We start from the raw sequence: 24,462 nt of genomic DNA, 5'->3' as shown, positions 1-24,462 counted from the left end.
TGACTTCTAAGTTTCATTTTGCTTCTGTTTACTAATGTTTGACCTTGATTTCATCTATCTTTGGTCAATGTATGTTGATTACCTCATTTGATTTCCATTAATGCATTTTCTTATTCATCTTCTTCTTCTTCTTCTTTTTATTTTTTGATCAATGAGTTAAAGATTGGTGGTTAGCCTTGATGTATGGGAGGTTTAACCTTCCTTGATTCAAATCTAATTCATCTTGATCATAGATCAAGTGAATGGCTTTGCATTAAGGATATGTTGCTTTCTAATCAAGCAAAGAACCTAAATCAATACAAGATCATTTCTCATCTTCTTTTGGCATGACAAGTTGTAGGAGCTTGATTCACTAATCAAGATCTCTAACTTGTGTTTGTTGCCTATATTTTATTGACCGGCCTCAGATAGGTGTGTCTACTATATTAGTCCACTTACGATTGCTTAACATAGCGCTAAATTGCCTTATGGCACACTAACACTAACTATTAACCATTAACATTTAATTCTTGTAATTTACATTTATGCAATTTACTATTCTTGTACATATTATTCATTTGCTTTTGCCCTTTGCTCATTTGAGCACATGTTTATGTTAACACAATTTGCCTTTTGCTCACTTAAGTACATAATTGTGTATATATTATTGTGCTTGTGTTTTGTTTTGATTGTTGTGAACCAAATGCAAATGGACAAAAGGACTTAGATTCTAGGACATTCCCTATGAAAAATGGAGTAAAAAAGGCCTTAATGTTGAAGATGGATTAGAAGGACCAAATCTATAAACTCACTCTTTTCCATTCTTGGTTTACATTATGGAACTTTTTGATGTGTGTGCTTTTGTACTAGGGATTTCTATTTGAGCCAAATTGAAGAACCATTGTCATGTGCATCATAAGTGAGAGATACAAGAGCCATTGGAAGATTCCTAAGAGTTTGCTTAATTGATTGGTTGCTTGAGTATACACTTATTTGCTTGCTTATTCCAAAGGATGGGAGCTACTTGGATCATCAATATGATCTCAAGAAGGGAACTTCATTGGTGGTCTTATTTCTTTTCCTTCATCTTTTGTATGTTTAGGACTTAGCTATTCTTCTTCTTCCCTCCATTCTAACCCAAGCCAAAACTTTTGTACAAACATTAACATTTGTTTTCTAACATTAGAAAACTAAGCATTATGCTTTTGATTTTCAAACTTTCTTTTCATAACACTTATTTTGAATTGAATCCTTAAGTCAACTTTGACCATATTTTGTAAATAATTTTCATTGGTAAATATAACTCATTCAAATGTTTTGTGGTTTCAATGGTCACTTTCTTATCAAAACTTTTCATAACCATTAGTTATTAGGTTTGAGTTATCCTTGAGGTTGATATAATACTCACCTATATCCTTAGTGATGGACAATGAGTCTTCCATGCTTATTATAGGGTTAACCCCTCACTAGCATGTTGAAGCTATCCTCACATAGTGGATTTGTATTTTTTAGGTTGAGTTTTCTCCCTTGGATAACAAAAGACCTTAAGGCTTTTGGACCAATCAATTCACCAACTTATTTTGAGATTTTTACCCCGAACTACGAGGTTTTGATCCTAATCTTTTTTAAGATGGTACGTAGGCAATGGGTTTATCCATTCAAACACAAAATTGTAAATAATTTGTACATTATTCTCTCATCTCCCCAATCATGTTTGCACAAATAATTTTCACAATATACCAACTTACCTTACAACAAATTGTGAAAAGGGCTCCCTAGGAGTACCTAGGATGTTTTGGGTGCTTAAAACCTTCCCATTGCATAACCAACCCCCTTACCCCGATCTCTGACATTTTTATTAGTTTTCGATTCGATAAAACTTCTCGGTTTTTGTTCGCTTTCTAACCTTTCCTTTGGATAAATAGAAGTGTGGTGGCGACTCTAATTATATGATTTGCATTTGATTTAGTCAGTAAATCTAAAGGTAACGAATACCCTCTACATTGTCAGTAAAAACAAATATTTTACAATATCTTTCTTTCTTCAGTTGACAATATTGAGAAATTTAATCCTAATTATATTGCAACGCACAAAGAATAGAATCCTTTGTTTGATTATTACAATACAAAAGAAATATTTTAAATGGTAAAAAATTAAAAAAAGGAAATAATGTATGTTACTTTTAATTTTTTTCATTCACCAATTTTTTGCAATAGAAGTAATCTATTATATCGGTGCAATATAACACCGAGCGGAAGAGTCCCTACTTTATTATATTTTTTATTTAAAAAAGAAAAATCCTTTTATCTTGTTTTGGTTTTACTAAATTGAAGGATAAAATAAGTGAATTTATTGATTTTCTTTATCATCCATAATCAAATTTTAGTTGTCCATTTATTGACTATCGACGCGCAATACATAATTCCATAAAAAAAACATTAGTGATTTGCGTAAAATCTTTAAAACAACCATTCAAAATGCTAACACCATATTATATATATATATATATATATATATATATATATATATATATATATATTATATTATATATATATATATATATATATATATATATATATATATATATATATATATAATATATATATATATATATATATATAGTGTTAGCATTTTGAATGGTTGTTTTAAAGATTTTACGCAAATCATACATTCAAAATATTAAACATTGATAATGAAAATATCACTTGTTATTTTTATATATTAGAATCAAATGACTAAGAAGCCATCGAGAAAATTATGCAAATAACGGATATGCAACAACTTCTAAAATTTATTTTTGTCCAAGATTCACAAGGATGAAACATAAGACTCTTCTAGATCTAACTCTTTTGTAAAATTTTATAATTTTTAATTTAACAAAATTTTAATATATACCAGTATTGTAATATATATATATATATATATATATATATATATATATATATATATATATATATATATATATATATATATATATATATATAATATATATATATATATATATATATATATATATATATATATATATTAATATTCAATGAATATATGAGTATTTAAATTTAATGTATTTATAAAAAAAATTATAAAAATGCATTGAATATATATATATATATATATATATATATATATATATATATATATATATATATATATATATATATATATATATATATATATTCAATGAATATATATGAGTATTTAAATTTAATGTATTTATAAAAAAAATTATAAATGCATTCAATATATATATATATATATATATATATATATATATATATATATATATATATATATATATATATTCTTTAAATATTTAAATTAAAAACTATATTTTTTTATTAAATTTAGAAAGATACAATAAAATAATATATTTGAGTCAAAATATAATATATAATGAGGTAAAAAATAAATTTTGGAATTATCATAATTCATTATACCATTTTTTCATTTGAAAATTTAGATATATTTGAAAATTCATGAACCATTGTGAATAAAAGATATATATCAAAGTCATCGTGACGTGTTTCTGAAAATTTAGGTTATATTGTCTGTCTCTACCTCAAAATGTGCTTATATAAGAACATCAAACTAAAAGTATTTTCATCTCATTCTCACTTTATGAATTTAATTGTAATATTTAGAAAATCTCAGTTAAAAACTTTTCGTTTATTTAATTCATCAATTTCAGTTTAAGAGAAATGGGGTTTTCATAGCAACAATATGAAATATTTGAAGGAGATTAGTTTGTGTGCCAATAACATCGGTTCTTTCATCATTGGTCAATGGAAAGCCAACGGTTGAACTGTTTATCCTACCAATCCTTCCACCAATCAGGTTACATTTCTTACAAATTTATTTTCTTGCAAAATATGTGGGACATAGAGCCTGATAATTAATAGGATTGAAGATGAATTATTTTGGACAAATTTTTACCTTGAAACAACACTCAATATTGATCATTCGTCTATTTTTTAATTTGAATATTTTTCCTTCACATCTTTAAATTAAATAGAAGAATACTTTACATACTATATACTCTTTTAAATTTAAGATATCTCATATTTTCAGAAAGGAAAATATATTTGCAGATAGATTAATTAATAAATATTTTTTTTATGATATTTGATGAGATTCACCTCTTATTTATGATTTCGAAAGTTTTTTGAGAGATAGGTTAGACATGTCCAACCATCATTTTTATTTGTCTTTTGATGATTAAATTTTACGTCCCTCATCCTTTTTATTTTTTCTTTTTTATTCAATAAATTGTCTTTTTGTTGAATAAAAAAGAAAAAAGAAAAAGAATGAAAGACATAATCCCTAATCCATAAAAAAATTAGAAATATGGATAGTTGACTAATCCAACTTTTCTCTCACAAAACTTTCAAAAATGTGAGATATCATATTACACAAAAAAAAATATTTGTCCAGTCTATATGCACATGAATTTTCTTCTCTAAAAATGTGAGATATCTTGAATTTAAAAGAGTGTATAGTGTTTAATTTATTTTTCTTTTTAATTAAAAGTTAATTGACAATATTAACATTAGATAATGCATGAATAATCAACATCAATTTCATGCTCAAGATTTCTACAATTATTCTTTTAGTATATTAATTTAATGAAAATTTGTTAATTTGTTGATTTTTTTTAGGTTTGGTTCCTTAAATTTCCAACAATGAGAAGGATAACACTAGAATTAAGGAAAAATTACCATCGAAGAAAGTGATGTGTTTTCATATGCAGTTGTTGAATATTCGTATCGTGGAGTTAAGGATCACTTTCTAGAAACCCTTTCAAGTTCTTTGGAGTACAATGATTTTAATATTAAGAAGATAAGTTTTTCGGATTAGACTTTTTTTTATAGGTCAGGCTCAAGCTTTGGAAGTTTATCATAGACCAAGCTCAGGACTACTAAAACCCTAGCCTATTTTCACCCCTAATTACAAATTAAATATTCTCATTAAATCCTAGTCAAAAAAGTATTAGCATAAAAACAATAAGAATTAACATAAAAAACAACCATAACTTAAATAAACAAAATTGACTCCATATTCTTACTACAAAATATAAATTTTATGACAACACTTTCACCTCATCCAACTAAAAATCGAGATAAAATTTTTCAACGTCTGACATTATTTTTTTTATTAAAAAAATACGATTTATTACCTCGTTTATATTTTACAACTGAGGGGTAAAATAATTTAGTGTTAGACTTTGAATCACAACAACTGCCGTTTTTGTTTTTATTTATTTAGAAGTTGCATCTTTCTTTTTATTTTAATTTTTATTAAATTATTAAATAATCTATTCAATCGATTTCCCTAATTACCGAGAGGTATGATATCCCAAATTATTTATAAAATGACTCGTTCACTAAGTTTTGTTTTGTGGTTCTTCTAATACCATTCTCAAACAAATCATTTTTTTTATTCTTTTAATCTATCTCACATAATGGTGTCTTGTTGTTGTTATTATAGTTTCCACTCCTTGCAATATTGACTTGTAAAATAAAATATTGTTATATTTTGAAATAAATTTTCAATATTGTCAGCACACACAAAATTTACAATATATTTCTTTCTTTCGTTTATAATATTGAGAAATTTATTACTAATTATATTGTAACACTCAAAGAATATAGTGTTTTGTTTGATTATTGCAACACAAAGGAAATTTGTTAAATGGTAAAAAATTAAAAAAGAAAATAATGTATGTTACTTTTAATTTTTTTCATTCACCGATTTTTTTGCAATAAAAACAATCTATTATATTGGTGCAATATAACACTGAGGGGAAGAATCTCTATTTTATTTTATTTTTTATTTAAAAAAGAAAAATTCTTTTATCTCGTTTTGGTTTAACTAAATGGAAGGGTAAAATAAGCGAGTTTATTGATTTTCTTTGTGATTCATAAACAAATCTTAGTTGTCCATTTATTGACTATAAACGTGCAACATATTATTCCACAAGAAACATTATTGATTTGCGTAAAATCTTTAAAACAACCATTCAAAATACTAACAACATAAAAATAAATATATATATTATATATATATATATATATATATATATATATATATATATATCACAAATATTCAGAATATTAAACATTTATAATAAAAACATTCTTTGTGATGTATTACATGAGCCGCCGATAGTATGTTGAAGGCTTATGCTCTTATAATAATATCTCTTTTCTTTACATGATAACTAACATTTGTTATTGTTATATATCATTATCAAATAATCAAATGAATAAGAAGCCATCGAGAAAATTATGCAAATAGCGGATATGCAACAACTTCTAAAATTTATTTTTGTCCAAGATTCATAAGGATGAATCATCAGAGTCTTCTAGATCTAACTCTTTTGTAAATTTATATCATTTGTATCTTAATATATACTAGTATTTTTAATATATATATATATAATATATATATATATATATAATATATATATATATATATATATATATATATATATTATATAATATATATATATATATATATATATATATATATATATATATATATATATATATTATATATATTATATATATATATAAAATATTGTCTATTCATTGAATCTAGAAAGTGAATTTGTTTTATAAATAAAATAAGAGGGAATAGTAAACTTGTATGAGAAATTATATTTTTTATTATTGGAAATGAGACTATTTAACTTTTCTATTATTGAATATTTTATTAAACCTTTTTTCTTCATGTGTGTTATAATTAATTGTGAACTATGTCATGTTTTATACAAGACTCTTTAAATTCTCTTAAATTAATTATGTTGGTGTTTGTTGATAGACTTCCAATGGATACATTCGAATTTGTAATATTTCACTTATTTATTCTAAAAATATATAATTTTGATAATTAATATTTTTTTTTAAGATACTTTGTAATTTGTGTGCTTCAATGTTTTTTTCCTAATAATAAACCTATTAAATTTAAATTTTGTAATTGTAATGGTCATATAATAAATGACAAGGAGCATATTTGCATATATATTAAGATTATTTTTATAAACATAAATAAGATTCAATTACAATTTGTAATCAACTATATTTAAAATAAATAATTTTAATTTTCTGATCAAGTTGAATTGATTGTGATTTAACTTATATTCTTTAAAATATTTAAATTAAAAATTATATTTTTTATTAAATTTAGAAAGATACAATAACCTAAAAGTATTTCTATTTAGGTTATATTGTCTATCTCTATCTCAAAGTGTGTCTATATAAAAACATCAACCTAAAAATATTTTCATCTCATTCTCATTTTATGAACTTAATTGCAACACTTAGAAAATCTCAGTTAAAAACTTTTGTTTATTTAATTCATCAATTTCACTTTAAGAGAAATGGCGGGTTTCACAACAATAATATGGAATTTTTGAAGGAGATTAGTCTGCGTGCCAATAACATCGGTTCTTTCATCATTGGTCAATGGAAAGCCAATGGTCCAATTGTTCATCGTGTCGATCCTTCCACCAATCAGGTTACATTTCTTATAAATTTGTTTTCTTGCAAAATATGTGGCACGTAGGTTCTTTCATCATTGATGAATTATTTTGGAGAAATTTTTACCTTGAAACAATACTCAATATTGATCATTCGTTTATTTTTTAATTTAAATATTTTTCCTTCGCATCTTTAGATTAAATAGAAGAATATTTTGCACACTGATATTCTTTTAAATCTAGATATCTCATATTTTTAGAAAGAAAAATGCATGTGCATATAGATTAATCAATACAATTTTTTTATGATATTCGATGAAATTCACCTCTTATTTATGATTTTGAAAGTATTTTGAGAGATAGGTTAGACATATCCAACTATTATTTTTGTTTGTCTTTTGATCAATTTTAAGTCCCTCATCCTTTTTGTTTTATCTTTTTTATTCAATAAATTGTTTTTGTTGGATAAAAAATATAAAACAAAAAAAGACGGAAGACATAATACCTAATCTATAAAAAAAAGTTAGAAAAATGGATAGTTGACAAGTCCAACCTTTCTCTCACAAAACTTTCAAAAGCATAAAGAGGAAGTTAATTCCACTAAATATCATAATAAAATACTTATATTAGCTAATCTATCTACACTCATATTTTTTTATCTTTTTTATCTGTAAATGTGAGACATATTGAATCTAATGGAATGTATAATGTGTAAAATATTCATCAATTTTAAAACTTCTATAACTTGTATCACTCTCTAAAGTTATACAAGTTATTGTAATCTCATCATCTTATATTACTATCCCATCTATTTTTTGTTTAACATATATAATCTTTTTATAAATTATTAATTTCTCATCATAGTTGTTTATAATATAATTTTATATTATTACAATTATTAATTATAAAACAATAGTTCTTTCTTATCTGATAGAGACATTTTTAATTTTAAACAATTGTTCTATTATCTTTATTTTAAAGTGCACATGTAATTTTTAATTCATGAGTTTACCATCATTAAATATTTAGACATCAAATGTCGAACTCCTCTCGCAACTAGAATCATACATGTTAATTGGTTTATTCTTACTCGTATTTGCTATTAAATATGCTAACATGAATAAGTGGAAAAATGTTTGACTTAAAAATCACTCAACGTTAGTCATTCATGCATTTTCTAAATTGAATATTGTCCCTTGACATTTTTTATTTAAATAGATATACTTTACACACTATACACTCCATTAGATTCAATATATCTCATATTTTCAGATATGAAAATGCATGTGTAGATAGATTAGTTAATATAAGTTTTTTATTATGATACCCGGTGGAATTCACTTCCTATTTATGCTTTTGAAAGTTTTTTGAGAAATAGGTTAGCCATGTCCATCTATCATTTTTATTTGTCTTTTGATGAGTCAATTTCAAGCGGAAGATTTCTCCGATTATTCCTGATAGCATATTAATTTAATGAAGATTTATTAATTTGTTGAGTTTTTTAGGTATGGCTCTGTCAAGTTCCAATAATGAGAAGGATAACACTGGAATTAAAGGAAAATTTACTAGGGCATAAAGTGTTATATTTTCAAATACAGTTGCTAAATGTTTCAAATTATGGAGTTAAGGATATTTTCTACAAACCCTTTTATGGTCTTCAGATTACAGTGATTTTAATGGTAAGAAGATAAGTTATTTCACATCACACGATTTTGATAAATCTTTAATTATTAATTATCTTATTCATTGCATAACGATTACTAACATTGAAATCATACATTCATGTATAGAACTACCCCAAGTTTACATTCATTACTCTAAAGTTATACAAGCCATTATATTCTCGTCATAATTATTTATGATTTAATTTTATATAATAGTTATTAATTAAAAAAGTTTTTTTTCCTTATCTAATACATAATACATTATTGGGTTCTATGTGGTTATTGAGGATAATTTATGAAAAATCTTGGTTCTCAATTAAGTTTGGAGTTTCGCCTCTTTCCAAACTGAATTACAAGGAATCATATTTACTATTGAATATAATAACATAAATAAGTTGGAAAATCTTTGGCTTGAAATTAACTAAAAGTTGGTCATTTGCCCATTTTTTTCTTATTTGAATACTATCCCTATTTGAATAAAATGGAAGAAAAATTTACACTCTATATACACTTCTTTAGATTTAAAATATATTTTAGAGAAAGAAATGCATGTGTAAATAGATTAGCTATTGCATATTTTTTTATATCATGATACATTTTGGGAGTCTACATGATTTTAAAGGTTTTTTGAGAGATAGGTTAGGCATGTCTAATTATCATTTTTGTTTTTTTATAGGTTAGGTTTTATGTACCATCATCGTTTTTGTTTTTTCTTTTTTATTCAATAAATTTTATTTATTGATAAAAAAAGGAAAAACAAAAAGGATGAATGATATAACTATCACATCTCGTAAAATACGATCATTCGCAAGGCGTTCGCGTGCTCGCAGAAAAATTATTCGAACAAAGTTGACACAAATATTTATTTATTCCAAAGAAGGAAAATAAAAATATCGATAAAACCCTTAAAAGAAGAAAAATATGGTAGTCCCAAACAAATTTGGGCTCGATAGTAGATTACACAAGGGGAAGATAACAACACCCCTCATATTCGTTGTACTCAATGGGAACCTTTTAGTTAAACTTGCGATTCTATTTTATCTATCATTAATTATTTTCTTCAAGTCATCAAAAGTGTAAAAGGAAAAAGAAAAGGGGTCACAAAAAAGTTTTTATTAAGGTGTTTGACGAGATTGCGGGTCTCACTCTTATGTATCCTCGGGTATAGTGAGGAACTCAAAGCTTCGTAGTTCAACATAACACAAATGAAATTTTGGTGTTTTTAGTTATAGTTCTTGAGGAGACATTGAATCTCGCTCCTATGTATCCCTAGGTACAATGGGGAACTTAAAGCTCTGTAGTTCTTGGCAGCAAATGAATGTTGGTTGATTGATTTTAATGAATAAATGTTTAGGTTGCATTCTAGAGGTTTAAATGTTGGCTTGTATGCTCGCGGTGAAGACTTAAGTGCTAGTTTGTTTACGCGTTTCAATTGACTAAACAATGCTCGTTTGTAAAAGACTTTTCAATCGCACGGAGGCGAGAAAATAGATTTGATGTGTTAAGTGTTTTTTAGACGAATGACGAATGCTCGGTGAGAACGAGACGTGATCCTTGAGACCAATTATTCAGGATTTCACTAGAATGCTAGACTCCAACGATCATTTTTCATTCAATGAATTTATGAAATTTGTTTGATGGACAACGAACGTTCAATAAGAACAAGACATGTTCCTAGAAATCAACTATTCAAGGGTTTCACTGGAATGATAGACTCCAATAGTCCTTTTTTGCCTAAATTTGTATTAAGTGTTTTAGAAACAAAAGAAGAATAAATGGCTAGCCCAAGACATGTTCCTCGAGACCGATCATTTGAGGGTTTAGGGAATGTGAGACTCCAAGGATCCTCCACTTTCGCGTTTGTTAAAAAAAATACTTTTCAATCGCTTCGAGTAAGGGGAAAAGAAATGAATTGTTGTCGATATAAAATTGATTGAGGGTTAAAGGGTTACTTGGTGTTGGACGAATGACTTTGAAAATCCCACCTGGCGTTGGACCAGAGGTTTTTTTTATTGAAAAGTTTATTTTAAGTCACATTATTACTTAATTACAAGGATTATCGCAAATGCATAATCAAGAACATGATTCAAAATGGATATGGAAGATGCATGATTAAACAAATAAGCAATCAACTGTATAGGGTGAAGTTTATTAATTAAAAGTTAATCGAATTAATTAATTAGGATAATTAAAAATGGTTATCATGATTAATTGGTTAATTCAATCATTAACAATTTTAATCAAACTTTATTATCAAATTTAACTAATTAGAATATAACTAATTAATCAAATAAAAGATAGAGGGTGCACATAGGAAAGAGACGCACGTAGAGCTAACCATAATATGCTAAAAGCTAGTTTATGCGTAATGACAATAAGAGTGGAATTTTATACACAAAGATCATAACATGGAGAAATATCATATCAATGTATCAAAAATTTCAGCGGCATAATGACATACAAATTTCGAATACACAGACTAAAAATCCGATTTAAAATGCAATGAAATTAAATTGCAGCAAACCAATATTATTTGCATCATTACATTATTTACAATGTTCAATACTCAAAATAATCTAGAAACAACAAAAAATAAAATAATTGAACCAAATGCGCAACAAAGCATCAAATACAGCACCACACAAAAGAAAATTCAGTTTAAAATGTTACCAATAATAGAATAATAATGTGAGGAATAAATCTCTACTCTACTCGATGCGTTTGTGTTGCTGCGAGTTGAACGAAAATTTGTTGTTTAGTGTTTCCTCAACAGTACCAATGTCATCCGATGAATCCAACAGTAGCAGCTCAATCTCTAGTGGGCACTGTCATCACACTAGTGCATTATCTCTTAATTTTCACAGACAAACTCAACAAGCACTTGTAATTGTATCAATTTCCTTAGTTGTGAAGTTGTATCTTTTGGAAATATATGTTATTTTACTGAAAATCAAACAATAAGCTGTTAGTAAACCTACAAAATCAATAAACAAGAATTAATAACTATTTTCAATATAATCAATCCTATTTAATATCATTGTGATGTAGAATTGAGGAGTTGAAATTCAAAATAAAGTGAGATATGAAAATCTATTTGAGGTCGTGAAAGAGGAAATAGGGAAAGTGTGAAGAGAGGAAGCAGATTGGAATGTTTTGTGATTATTTGACAGAAACATTTTGTGTAGTTGTACGGATCGGTGGAAAGGGGGTCAAATAAAGTTGGTTGTGGGAGGCCGTTGTGTATCACCGGAAAAAGGGTGGAGCGAAAATATGTTATGCGGTTGTTGAAGGGGGTGATTGTAAGGATGTGAAGAGAATGGAGGAGGGAGAAGGTTGATGTTGTTATACACTGAGGAAAAGAGGTGACAGGGTGAGAAGAAAGTGAGGATGGGGGTGGTTGTGAGGGTTGGCCATTAACTCGTGGTGTGAAGGAGGAGACCAGGCGGATGGAAGGGGTTGTTAACGGTGAATGGAGTCACCTATTTATAGAGGTGAGGGTGTTTAAGTGTATGGAATGATGGATGAATAAAAGTGAGGAAGGGTGTGAAGAAATTGATGAGATAGTATCAGCTTTTTCCAATGTGTTTATGAGAAAAGAAACTGAAATAATGTGAAGGGAGAGAGATCATTCAAGGCTGCATTTGGCTTCTGGGTTGGAGTCTGCTTTTTCTCTTAATATCATTAGAGAGAGAGATGTGTCCTAATTTTGGTGAGTGGAAGGAATTTTTATTTCCTTTTCACACACCCCTTCACACGCGTTTGAGAGAGAGGTAAAAGAATATGTGTGCTGACGCGTGGTCCCGTCTCTATGGAGGGAAAAGTCACACTTCTTTTACTACTTTTTCTATTTTTCATTCTTTTTATGATTAGTAAATAGAGATCAATATGGATAGGGATCCAAGTGAGTTGTGTGCATTGAATGTAAGCTCTTTATTATCCATATCCAATGACCCAGATCAACATTAAGAAACACACATTTAGCAATTAATTCAAAATATCCATATTGCCCCTTCTAAATGACTTAAGAGATTAAAATGAATATAAATCAGTTTAAAAAAGTAAAATTCACACATTTTAAAATACACACAATAAAATCAAAATGAATACATAGTAAATTCTATTTATCTTTTCTAAATAATCTGACGAAAGTATAAAACTAAAAGGACTCAAAATGAATAAAAATCGAGCGGAAAAATGCTCGAAAAATTAAAATAAATGCACTAAAATGATTATCATAAAATGAACTTCTGGAAAACAGACATGTTTAGATCAAATTTTTAAGTAAAAAATGTTCGGCTCAAAAGCCTCTGACTGATCAAATTGGACCGTAAAAGGAGTCGAAAAAATAAAAATGAGCATGCCATGTTAAAATACGTGAATTGTGGGTCAATAAAACTGAAATCTACAGGCACGTTCTTTAAATATTTTGCTTGCTAAGTTTACGCTTATTTGACAAATGATTCAACCGCTCTTCCTGTAAAACCAAAATTGTATTTAAACAAAAAAAAGTGAGATGTATGAAAGTTAAAAAAGGCAGGACAATAGTGGGGTATGACAATAACACTTAATCCAACAAAAATCTAGAAAAATGAATAGCCTGCCATGGTCAACATATCTCTCACAAAACTTTCAAAAGCATAAATAGGAAATGAATTTCACAAAGTATCATAATCAAAATAAAAACCTGAATTGCCCAATTTGCATGCACATGCATTTACCTCTCTAAAAAGAGAAATATCTTGAATCTAAAAGAGTGTATAAATCATTCATGCACAAAGTATTATAATTATTTTTCATTGAATTAAAATATGCCAATGGACAATACTCACATTAGAAAATGCATGAACGATCAATATTGAGTTAGTTTCAAGCCATAAATTTCTAAAATTATTCTGGGTAGCATATTCAATATCAAGTATGATTCCATGTAATTTAGATTGAAAGAATGTGCGAAATCCAATCTTAACTTTGAAAGATCCTAAGAATGTTCCTAAATTATTCCTATATATGCTACAAAAAATTAATATTCCATGATTTCCTCTTGAAGCTTCACATGTGTTGCACTTAATTCAATTATAACCAAGAAACCACCAGTTAACTTGTATGATTCTATATGCATGAGGAGACTTACATTTGATATCAAAACATTTAATGATTGTGAACTCATGAATTGAAGAAGGCATATGTCTTTTGAAATAAGTAGATGTTATATAGACTAATTGCATAACATGAAGATTGTATTTATCAAAGTTATTTTTACAATTTTGAAACCCGATATGATTCCTTGTGTACCATGTGTTCCAAATGATTATTATGATGAAAAATCATGATCATATTCTGAATTTGAGAGTCCAACATCTACTATCAAATTTGAAAATAGGTTTTGTAACTAGTTTTATCATTTCTCATACCAAACAATCACTCCTTATAATACTCAAAAAGTAAAATGTATTTGCATCTAAGAAATAAGTGGTATGTAGTTCTACATCATAATTGGAGAAATAGAGAGAACCTCAAAGTGGTATGTAGTTCTACATCATAATTGGAGAAATAGAAAGAACCTCAAAACCATATGGAATTCCTTTCAAATAACTTTATCTTCCAAGTCATTAATGAATTAATGAATAACATGTAAGGATGTAAAATAAATTTTATACAAAAAGGCTAAATGTGATCCCTCTTGATACAATCATTGGTATCTTTAAAAGATAGATAATCATTTGCAAAGATTTGATAGAGTTTTATATAATGGGACTTTGATATATTTGTTGATGCATAAGCTCTTATCATTTCACATTTACCGAGAGTGTTCTTAAACCGTTAATATTTCAATTTCTTCATTTAACTATTTTGAGTTCTTTGACGCATCAAGCGCACTTGTTAGAATCTTGTAAACCCGAAGTTCGCAAAATGCATATTTTGAAACCCACACTTATTTCGTATAAATTATTTAAGTCTTATGTGCACGAAATTAGAGAAAAATGAATAAATTCTACTCTTTGCAATTTATATATGCAAAGGATACAAAAATATATTTTCTTAAGTGACATGTTGTACAACTATAGTCATACAAACACATTCATATTCAACTAAATTTTATTGACAAACAAAATAGAAAAAGGGAGTGTTGCATTTTGGAGTCATGTTTTCAACTGACAAAAACTTTTGAAAATTGAATATATTGGGATAATTCACCATATTTATGAAGTATAATTTATCCCTACAAGAATTTATTGAATTACATATGAACTTTTATCGACGACCTCATGACCGCAGATAGTTTTTAAAGTAATATCACATTATCGGGGACCAAATTGTCTATAAGTTTAGCCCTTTATTGTTTATTTTATAAAAAACATAAATTTTTATATTATTTATTTTTGCAAACTTTTGTTCACCTCTCTCTCTCTCTCTCTCTCTCTCTCTCTCTCTCTCTCTCTCTCTCTCTCTCTCTCTCTCTCTCTATATATCTATCTATATATATATATATATATATATATATATATATATATATATAATATATAATATATATATATATATATATATATATATATATATATATATATATATATATATTATATATATATATATATATAAATTAGAGTCCTTCCTCAAACTCTTTGACGCCCTCCATATTTATCCTTCATCTAAATCGTCAATGAGTCGATATCAGAGAATTGAAGTCAATTTTAGTGACAATAATATAAGGAATAATAATAACATAATGCATAAAGCAATAAAATAAATCGTCAATGGACACGATGTTGGAAAAACTGGTTCAACTTGTTAAACTACTATGACAATAATATAACAACAATAATAACATAATGCAGAAAGCAATAAAATAACACAAGAGGTTGACAACCCAGTTTGGTGAAACCACACATCGTCTGGAGGGAACTTTATCCAAGAAAGAAAACTCACTACTTTGAATTAGTACAAAAGTCTTATAGGAACACCAACACCATGATATTCAATATTTCTTCCTAATACTAATGACTTTCTATTTAGGACTCCCCATAAATATGAGAACCCTTATCACTTTCTCACAATCATTAATCCCAAGTTATCACTTCAATAGCAATGATATTGAATGTTAAATTTACAACTCAACTAAGACAAACCAAGAAATATGCCAAGTGACTGAAGCAATAGTGTGATGTACACATAACACAATCCAACACTAATCCTGATTATATGACTGATAGCGTTGGCGTGGATTACAAGTAACAAAAGACTCAAAACCCTAACACAAAGAACTTAATACTAGCTCACAAAACTTGTCTCAAACATGAGATTTGAGTCTCCTTAAATAGCAATGTGATTCTGGGATTTTTCTCCTGGGATATCTGGTTTAATTTTGTCCAGAATAATAACTAATATTATTGGATTTGATTTGCTTGATAAAATCTCCATCAAACGATATGACTTCTTATATTTAAAATTTAAATTTAAATCTCCGTTTAAATTTGATTTAATCTTCAACGGTTATCGAGCAAATCGCACAAACATTGCTAAACAGTCTAGAACAAGTCTGATTGAATCTTAATCAGAAATTTCGCATCTAACAACATTCATCATGGTCTGCTGACAAGGGGCAGATGTTGCACTATACACATGATGGAACACCGTGTTCCACACGTGTCTCTTCTACACCAGAAAACTTTGAACATACTCCATGTTATTTTGTGCAATCAATCCAAAATGAACAACAATCATGAACCTCCATCCTTCCATTTTGATAATGGAATCTTATGACCTCCCTTTTTTCTTCTTTTAATCTTTCAATTTCCTTTTATTATAAATCAAGATATTCAATTTCTTATATTTTCTTTTTATTAAAAGTGATGTTGGGTAAATGAGATCCACCGCGCTTGAGGTCTTCTTGTGGGCATGAGGGTTTCTACTTTTAAAGGTGGCTTTTTTTATTCAGGGTTTCCTCCAATTATGTTTTAAAAGTTAAACTAGTAAAATCCCAATTTTTTTTGGAAATCCAAATTTTTTTGAATTCCAATCTTAAAAGACCTTGTCTTTGTGAACAAACCTATATGTATGTTTATCTCATTGACAAATAAATACTTTGTTAGTTGAATTATGTTTAGACATGATTGAGCTCATTGAACCGAAGGCTTCGAAAAGACACAAATTCATATTGGTTGCCATAGACAACTTCACCAAATCAGTCGAAGCGACGTCTTATGCTAATGTCACCAAGCAAGTGGTTGCCCGCTTCATTAAGAATGGAAATATATTTCGTTATGGGATTCCCAACAAAATCATTACTGATAATGGGTCATATCTTAATAACAAAATGTTGAAAGAGTTGTGCGTAAGCTTCAAAATTGAACATCAGAATTCATCGCCATACCGGCCCAAGATGAACAACGTCGTAGAAGAAGCAAACAAAAACATCAAGAAAATAATCCAAAAAATGGTGATAACATACAAGGACTGACATGAAATTCTACCTTTTGCACTGCACGGCTATCGGACGTCAACTCACACATCAATAGGGGCAACCCTTTTCTCTCTAGTCTATGGCATGGAAGTAGTACTTCCTATTGAAATTTAAATCATGTAATTAAGAGTCTTGATGGAGACAAAGCTAGAAGAGGAGGAATAGGTTCAAACAATGTTTGACCAGCTCAACCTTATAGAGGAAAAGCGCATACCAGAGGTGTCTCAAAAATGCGTTCAACAAGAAGGTTCATCCTCGAGAGTTCCAAGAAGGAGACCGGGTGTTGGAGAAGATATGCTGATTCATAAGGATTCACGGGGCAAGTGGACTCCTAATTATGAAGGTCCATACGTTATGAAGCAAGCCTTTTTCGTAGGTGCTCTGATTCTAACAACTACGGACGATGAAGAATTTCCACTTCCAGTGAATTTTGATGCAGTCAAAAGATACTTTTCCTAAAAAAAAAGTGGAATACAAAAACCCGCTAAGTCAAAAACCGAAAGGGCGACTTAGCAAAAAAAATGGGCATCCCAGTGGAAAAAATGATATAACAGTATAGGAAAAAATTTTGCGATAAAAATAAAAGAATTTAACCCTTTAATTCAAAATCCTAAAAATTAGGGAAAAAAAGGGTATCCCGGTGGACTGAAAACCCGAAAGGGCGGTCTTGGCAAAAATTAGGGATTTTCCAAAGGCAAAAGATTATGGTCCGTGAATCCATGCTACAATGGAAAACTCACTACAAGAGGAATTGATCCAGCCATTCTCTTCATAAGCAAAATGTTGCAATCTTAAAAGACATAAGGGTATAGAAGTGTTGTAATTCGATGGAAACTCAAAATAGTTCCCACTTCTATTTTACTTCTTTCTATTACATCAATTACATATTTTAGGAATTACATGCTTATGTATTATCACCCATTTACCGGTCATTTCATTTGAATAAAAGATGATGTTTTTATTAACGCTTTCCCAATTACTTTTGTTTGAGCTGCTTGTTTGCAAAATGTCAATTATTTTTATAAACACTACATTGAAACTTTGGGCAATAATAAAAGAATTTGTACATAACAATAAATTGTTTTGATTTTTGAAATGTCTGAGGGAGATCAACAGTCCCCAGTAATACGTTTGTTGCACGAAAACATAAAATCATATGCAGGTCGCCATGGCTTGTTCAACATAGAAGCCAGAGTTCTCCCATGAACAAATATGCAGCTTCCAACAATAAATCAAATATGAGGCACCAAGGGCGTCCATATCTGCCTTTCGATCAAAGCATCATTGAAATTCAGAATATCGGGAAGTCAAACCCTTTCAAAATATGAAACCCCAATATTTCATTGGACAATGCATAAAAGCCCAATTTGTCATTGGAAGCTATACAAAAATCAAAGCCCAATCTTTCATTGGCCCATCAAACACCAATTGAAAATGGTATTATGAAACCCATCTTCGCTTAACGTATTCTAGGAAAGGAAATCAAACCTGCAAAAATTGATTTTCATTCCTACATGTATTAATCATGACATTTTATGCATCATTTCATGAGTAAAATTTCCACCAAGGCGGAGCATTACGTCAATGATATTTCTCTGAATGAGTTTCTACCCTGAATGTTCTTTTATTAGATATCTCCAGTGAGTCTTTTCCATCATCCTTTTATTTATGATATTATTCCCCAACAAGTCTTTTCCATCAGTCTTTTGTTGATGATGATATTCCCCAGTGAGCATTTTCAATTAGACTTTTGTTGATGACAATCTTCTTAGTTTAAGTTAACCATTAGCCGTTTTTTGATTGCATGCTTTTCCCATTTGATTTAACCATTAACCTTTTGTTGATGGAGTTCTTTTCTCATTTGATTTAACCATTAAACTTTTTTGATGGCGTACTTTTCCCATTTTATTTAACCATTACTCTTTTATTGATGGTGATCTTTACAGTTTCGTCTAACCATCAACCTTTTGTTGATGGAGATATTTGCTATTGTGATCTTAGCATCAACCTTGGGTTGATGGAAATCTTTGCTATTATGATCTAACCATCAACCTTTCATTGATTGAGATCTTTGCCATTGTGATCTAACTATCAACCTTTTGTTGATATCTTTGTTGTTTTGATCTAACCATCAGCCTTTTTTGATTGAAGCAAGATCAAGTTGATTTGAAGCTCCCCGAAGGTGAGATTTCAAAAACTTCTCTTTTTCAATTCTCCCTCATTTCTCATCCATTTTGATTGATTATTGGTTTGCTGAAGTCCTACCAATATAGGCAACAAGATTGAGTTACTTTGAGGTCAAATCGAAACAACTCAGTTCATGATCCTCAAAATTTAAATCCCTATATCTTTCAATATACTTGGAATTGGATAAAATTGAGGCCAAATTCGAGTTCCTAAGCATTTTTTCTTTAAAAACATGTCCTTGTTTTTCATTTTGGTGATGGTTGGTGGTCATCTAGTCTAGTGAGGTTCACCGGAGAAGATGACCAGAACCCTAGCTCCGCTGGTGTGTTAGCGTGTTCCCAACCATTTGATCCATTCAAAATGTTTTAATCCTAGCCTTTCATTCTGATTACCACTTCTGCAACGCAGTTGACTAAGGTGTCTATGGAACGCACGCCCTTGGCATCAGATCTGCCACCTCAATTAATGAGGGAGATCTGATGGCCTCAGATTTTCCATATTTTCTGATTTTTTCATTTAATTGTGTTATTTTGTTTAATTCATAATAAATCCATTTTTAATCAAAAAAAATATGTGACTTTCACTAAAAATCTTTAAATATTTTTCTCTTCCATATTCAGAATACAAATTATTTTTTGAATTAATTTTGGTATTTTTATTGAATTAAATGTTCCTGTGCAGATTTTTTTATTGTTTAAAAACACTTCTGACTTTTTAAAAATCATGAAATTTTTTGTCTAAGGTCCTTTGATCTTGTTTGACCCATGATAAATCTCTTGGACATTTATTTGGTGTTTTGAAGGGATTTTAGGTTTTGACCAAATTAAAATGTATTTTAATTCATTTTTAATGTAATTTTTAATTGATTAAATGTTTAAAAATATTGTTGAGTCATTTTATGGTCTTGTGATGTTTGACTTTCTGTTTGGACCTTGGTCATGGTTGATTTGACTTTTGTTGGATCAAAACCATTGGATTTAGGGGATTGATGAAATGTACATTTCATCTCCCAAAATGAATGGATGGTTTTGATCAGATGAAATTCCTCTCATGATCAATTTGTGTTTCTATTTCCCATTCCCTCTTCATCTTCATCCCTATTCTTCCCCATTCCCTCATTTGACCAATGAAATCTCCAATATCTAAATGCTAATTGATTCATCAATGATCTTGTGTCAGATGAATCAATACAAGTATGACTAGGATAGGTCCCTCCCATTTTCTTTTAGTGTGTGGTATGTTTTAGGAGTTTGGTTCTTTGTACCAAATCTCTAACATGCATTAACACCTATATTTTTATTGCCCGACTTCAGATAGTTGTGACTTCTAAATAAGTCCAATTACGATTGCTTAACATAGAGCTAAATTTGAACCTCAAGGCATAACATTCTAGTAAGTGAGATTGTAAGTTTCCCATTTTTCATGGCATTGTGTGGAGACTTGACCTTTTTTCCTTTCATGGGAGCTAGTGGCATACTTGTTGAATTATCCAAGTTGGAGCCCTTTGCCCCTATTTAAGGACATTCAAACTGAGGAGGCGAAGGTTAAAATCTTCATGTCGACTCAGTAGAATGGGCTTAAATAACAACATATAGAAACAAATTTTGGTCCCTAAGAGACCTCATGATGCATATGATATGAATGTAAAAGTTAATGCTCTGTGGGGAGATATTGCCATAAAGGAAAAGAAATCAGAGAGACCGAAAGTCCGCAGGAGTATACTGTATTCCATAAGGAAAACTCACAGGGGAGACAGAGACTCTGGGGGGAAAAGGAGTTATGCGTAGGCCAGGCTACGACTTAAAAACTGTTGGGGGACTCGAGGAATTCCAATACAAAAATGGAAAGACTCAGCCTGGGAAACAAACATCTGTAGGGGATACGAATAAATCAGGATAAAACTAAAGTATTTGACTCGTGTAGGGGAACAACGATTTCACTAAGAAAATTCGCACTCAACTCAACTGGGGAGAAAAACTTTAACACAGGAGGAGCAGAAATCTATTATCTACTACCTGTTACTAGGTAAGGAGATAATAAAGATCTGACAAAGAGAACATCCGTCATCGCCTAAGATGAACATATCAAGGATGACTCGCTGAGGAAATGCCAGGAGGGAATACTCATTACCGGTTATTGGGTAAGAATAACCTTCCCGGGGAAACTGCAGAAAATAGGATTTACAACTACCAGTTACTGGGTAGAAGACCAAAGAGTGAGAGCATCCGTCATCGGTTAGGATGAACATATCAAGGATAAACTCAACAGGGAAGAAAATTCATCACCGGTTAAGATGAACATATCAAGGATAGCCTTGCCTGGGGCTGTCAAGGAGGATACCCGTCATCGGTTAGGATGAACATATCAAGGATATACCAACTGAACAACAAAAGGGGGAATTACATTTATCGAAAACTGGATAGAAAACCGTCGGAGAGAGAATACATCACCGGTTAGGATAAACATTTCAAGGATTCACTCTACGAGGGGACAAAGCAGGATTTACAACTACCGGTTACTGGGTAGAAGACCAATTAAAGAGAAAATCCGTCACCGGTTAAAGTGAACATATCAAGGATAAACTCTGAAAAGGGGAGTAAAGTAGGGATTACATCTATCAGTTACTGGATAGAATACCAAAGAAGAGAAAATCCGTCACCGGTTAGAGTGAACATATCAAGGATTGACTATGCACAAAAGGAAAGTAGGATTTACAACTACCGGTTACTGGGTAGAAGACCAAAGAAGAGAATATCTGTCACTGATTAAAATGAACATATCAAGGATAGACTCTGAAAAGGGGAATAAAAGTAGGGATTACATCTATCAGTTACTGGATATAATACCAAAGAAGAGAAAATCTGTTACTGGTTAAAGTGAATATATCAAGGATAGACTCCGCTCAGGGGAACAATAGGATTTACAACTACCGGTTACTAGGTAGAAAACTAACAAGGAGAAGAAAATCTGTCATCGGTTAAGATGAACATATCAAGGATTAACTCTCTGAGGAACCAAAATAGGAATTACAACTACCTTTTTACTGGGTAGAATACCAAAAAAGAGAATATCCGTCACTGATTAAAGTGAACATATCAAGGATAGAATCCACAGGGGAAGAAAAGATATCTGTCACCGGTTAGGATGAACATATCAAGGATATACTTTTCGAGGAAAAGATCCACTAGGGATTCTGCTGAGGAGAAAAAGGGTACTTTTGTCGGGTATTGGGCAAGAAGTAACAAACCATAAACTAAGAAGAATATTACCAGTTACTGGGTAATAGACTCTTAGGGGACCAAGATATCTATCTAGGTAAGAGCTAGAAAGAAAACGGTCAACCAAGACTCAACCCAATGAGGACATAACTCAAGGGGAGTAATTCCATCCAGAAAATTTGCTGGAGAGGAAACTGAAATAACAATCATCCACGAGGAAACAAACTCAGTGGGGAAACAGAGAAAGGTTAAAGTCTTTTCTGCTTAGGGGTTAACACTCTATAATTGAAAGAGGACAGACACCAGACTTGGTATGGGGATATAGTACCGCAATAATAGAGAATGAAAGTCTCAAACAAATCAAATATAAAGATGCAGGATATGCAAATCATGAATTTATATGAATGTATATGCGTATGTACATATGGTGATTATGCTGACAAAACGATAACGGAGGATACAAAGGTGTCGCAAAGAAATTGAACCACCGATACAATCCTCGGTCAATCCACAAATCATGGAGACAAACTGCTGGAGAATAGAGAGATCAACATCCCAAAGGCTCAACCCTGGCTGGGGAAGGAGATCTGCTGAGGATAAAACATCCAATCCGTAGGGAATTTTAGGTCAACCCCATAAAAATGGGAGACAACCCTACTAGGGAAGAAACAAAAAGCTGCTCAGAAACCAGGAGAACACTATGACTGGGAGCAAAGATAGAACGATTGGTGGGGACACCAAAGCGATCTACTGGGGAAAGATCAAACATCTCTGATGATGATCCACCTGCTGAGGAAACACGAACTCCGCTGGGAAGGTCGAAACTCTGTTGGAGACAAGGACACATCGCAACCAACTCAGCTAGGGAAAAAGAAATAAGCTCCAATGGGAATCAAACACTTCTCTGAAGAACCGAAACAATACTGATGTCTGGAGATATCCGAATAGTCAACTGCTTGGGGGAACCTCAGATGCTTCGCACTTAAGAACTTGCTTCTTACTGAAATATTGTTGATATTCTTTTTAATTGCTTTGGAAAAGTTTTTGCTTATATATTTTAAAGAAAACTTGATTTTGATTTAAAAATTTAATTTCAAAATGATCATAATAAAATTTAAAACTATTGGCTGAAGTAAATAAGAGTAAAAACAATTGGATAAAAGCTCAACTTTATTTATTGGAATGGTAGTCTGTAAATGACAAGACTCCATAGATTTTACAAAGTTGAAAATGATAATTTACATGGAAAAGGGGTACATTGAATACAAATGATCCTTAATCCTTCTAATAACTCTTGATATCCACTGTGCTTAGTCGCTGTTGGAGATGAATCAATGTCAACCCTTGTGCTCAAATGAGTCTTCAAAATCACTGAAGATCAGCAGAATGTAGTTACTTGCTGTAATCCCTAATTTTTGCATAAGTTGCCCCAAGGTGGGGTACTCAACTTATCGAGAAATTCTTTTATGTTTTTATGTC

The 24,462-nt window shown here is 30.0% G+C and overlaps 1 long non-coding RNA gene across 1 annotated transcript; it reads left to right on the top strand.

Annotated features, from left to right (window-relative positions):
* Positions 1-3,602: 3,602 nt before the first annotated feature.
* LOC127101352 (uncharacterized) lies at positions 3,603-4,830 on the top strand. Its single transcript, XR_007794614.1, has 2 exons — positions 3,603-3,813; positions 4,635-4,830. It is a non-coding gene; the product is annotated as an uncharacterized LOC127101352 (long non-coding RNA).
* The last annotated feature ends 19,632 nt before the right edge of the window (positions 4,831-24,462 follow it).

Source organism: Lathyrus oleraceus, chromosome 7, assembly GCF_024323335.1.
Source record: "Lathyrus oleraceus cultivar Zhongwan6 chromosome 7, CAAS_Psat_ZW6_1.0, whole genome shotgun sequence".
In the NCBI taxonomy this organism is placed as follows: domain Eukaryota; kingdom Viridiplantae; phylum Streptophyta; class Magnoliopsida; order Fabales; family Fabaceae; genus Lathyrus; species Lathyrus oleraceus.
This window is presented reverse-complemented; position numbering and strand designations above follow the sequence as displayed.